General features: G+C 40.6%; 1 protein-coding gene across 1 annotated transcript in view; it reads right to left on the bottom strand.

The window, feature by feature from the left end:
- Dmgdh (dimethylglycine dehydrogenase) overlaps window positions 1–2,870 on the bottom strand; it is a 78,836-nt gene that overhangs the window by 69,918 nt on the left and 6,048 nt on the right. The window lies entirely within an intron of this gene.

Here is a 2,870-nt window from a genome sequence, read left to right as displayed (position 1 = left end):
TTCACGCCAGCCTGGTCTATAAAGTGAGTTCCAGGCCAGCTGGGGCTACAGGGAGACCCTGTCTCAAAAAAACCAAAAAAAAAAATTTTTTTTTAATTTTTAAATTTGGAGTATTTACATATATAATAATATCTTGGAGGATGGGAACCCAAGTCTGTTCAAACAAGGAATTCATTTGTTTCTTGTACACATAGCCTGAAGGTGATTTTATACAATATTTTAAATAACTGTGCATGAAACAAAATTTGCATACATCAAACCATCAGAAGCCAGGTATAGAAGTTTCTACTGGTGGTGTCATGTCAACACTCAGAAAGTTTCAAGAGTGAAGAATTTTGGATCTTGGATTTTGGATTAATGGTGTTCAATTTGGATTAGAAAAAGTATAAAGCCAGACACGGTGGCACACACCTTTAATCCTAGCACTTGGGAAGCAGAGTCAGGAGTACCTCTGTGAGTTCGAGGCCAGCCTTGTTTATATAGTGATTTCCAGGTAAGTCAATGTACATAATGAGACTCTGCCTCCAAAAAACAATATGAGGAAAGGCCTGCAATGTGGACTTGAGCCAGGAAACCACAGTGTGCGCCTGTAAGCAGAAGGACTACGGACTGGCAAAGGGGTCTCCTTAACCTGATCCTCACCGTGCTCTTTACTGAAGCAACTTTCCTGTCCCTCTCCTGACACTGAAAATTTTGTGAACTGGAGAATTTCTTGTACTGAGAGCCTGGTGAAGAGGTGAGAGACTCGTGTTGAAGTTGAACCTGTCCTTCCAGAATAGAGGCAGCACCTACAAGTGCTTGTTGAATAAATACTGACAACTATTCTTTGGAAAAGATTGCTAAACGTAAGCTACGCCTTCTATCAAATCTGGCAGACCTGATGTGGTATCCAAACCAAGAATCCTAGGAAATTATATGAAGCAAATTTTCTTAATTAAGTATCTAGGGTCCCAATTTTCAGCTAATTTATCCTGAGGAGCTCATTAGAACCCCAATCTGCTCAAAATAAAATCAATTTAGGAATATTTATATTTCTTCTATGGGAATTTGATTCTCTGAAACTCAAAAGCATTCCCATTACAGTTTGTCAACTGCCCTTTACAGAGCAGGCTATTAGGGCTTTGACTAGTGCTTGTTAGAGTTTCTGGATATACACAGAAATGATGCTCCTGACAACAATTTCCACAAGCTATCCTGTAGCACAGCTGCAGGGAGAGCAGAGAGGAATTTCCATTACAGTGGAACTGTGTGCCAGGCTCTTTGAGTTCATAGCCAAAAACCTTTTGTCCTTTTTTACTTGTTTGATATTCAGTGTGCATGTGAACTTTCCTTATGTAATGGTATCTGCAAGTGGCCCCAATTTTGCCTTCAAGCATCTTCTTTCCATGGAGAAAATGAATGCCCATGAGGCCTGGCCCAGTGTTCTGATTACTCCTCAAGGTTCTCTAAGCCACATCTTGGGTTAAGTTCAGGCCACCAGAAGGTTCTGTTATCTGCACTCATCTATAGTACAGATCCTCTCCTTGCCCACCCCAGAAACCAGAGACTAATGATCTTTCATGTGAAAGAATCAAACGGAGTCATTTTTAAAAAACTTATTAAAGATGTTTAGCCTAGTATGCTTTAAGAGAACAAATTCTTTTGGAAATGTACAACCATGAGTTCATCTTCTTATTGAAAGAAAATAGCTGTTTCTATTGAACAGTCCATGGTTCTCTTTTGCTTGCTGCTGGAACAGTCACAAGTAAGTTACAAATGCTTTTCTTGAAGCATAACAACTGTTTAGCTGTTTTATGTATTGGCCTTCCTTTTAAAATATGTGTTTAAAACTCGAAGCTACCATATCAGTGCTTCCACTGTGTTTAAATTACCTGAATCCTCTTGCATAGTGTCTAGTGTTGATTTAAGCACCAGTCTTGTGACACTGGGGTACGTGGAGGACACAACGTTTTTCTCTTCTGTGACTTGAACGTGGATACATTAATTGAAAACTTTTGAGAAAGGAAAAAATATTGGTCTTATCCTTCAGGCACAGAGTTTGCTTGGGACATCAGAAATACAGGAACTTAGAGACTGGAGAGACGTCTGACAGATTAAGAAATACGGGATCAAAGGGAAGAGATGCTGGAAAGGCCACAGAAATCTTCAACAGCAAGAGGCTTCATTTCGACTCAAAGAAAGAAAATGACAGTTGGTGGAAAAGATAAAGGAAAGAAGATGAAAGAGAGACAGAATCTTTGAGAAGTACAGCCCTTTGAAGCTGGGATGGTGGTACGAGCCTGCAATCCCAGTACTGGGGAAATGGAAGAAGGAGGGTCAGGAGTCCATGGTCATCCTTGGCTACATAGTGAATTCAAGGCCAGGCTGGGCTACATGAGACTCTGTCACACACACACACACACACACACACACACACACACACACACACACATACATCTTGGAGTAAGTTTAGAATTTATAAATTCTTGTTGACATAAATTTAAAGCAATGAGAAAGGAAAGCCCTTCTTCATAGTACACTGACAATTTTCAAGCTTGAAAAGAATGATGGAGTTAGAAGTGATCAAAGGGTGCTAAATGATGGGGAGTAAAGATGCTCACTAGTGGGGTGCTCCCCAAGTCTAATAAGGCTGCCAGTCTTCTACTGCTGCAGAAACCCAGTGACTGACCTCAACCCATTGTATATCTCAGTGGTTCCAAATCTTTTATTCCTATAACTACTAAAATATTCATATACCTTTATTTACGTATAACATGTAAGTATACTGCCGGGCATGGTGGCGCACGCCTTTAATCCCAGCACTTGGGAGGCAGAGGCAGGCTGATCTTTGTGAGTTCAAGGCCAGCCTGGTCTACATAGTGAGTTCCAGG

Source organism: Nannospalax galili, unplaced genomic scaffold (assembly GCF_000622305.1).
Source record: "Nannospalax galili isolate Female #2095 unplaced genomic scaffold, S.galili_v1.0 scaffold45, whole genome shotgun sequence".
NCBI classification, from domain to species: Eukaryota; Metazoa; Chordata; class Mammalia; order Rodentia; family Spalacidae; genus Nannospalax; species Nannospalax galili.
Note: the sequence above shows the minus strand (reverse complement) of the source record. Positions and strands in the feature narration are given on the sequence as shown.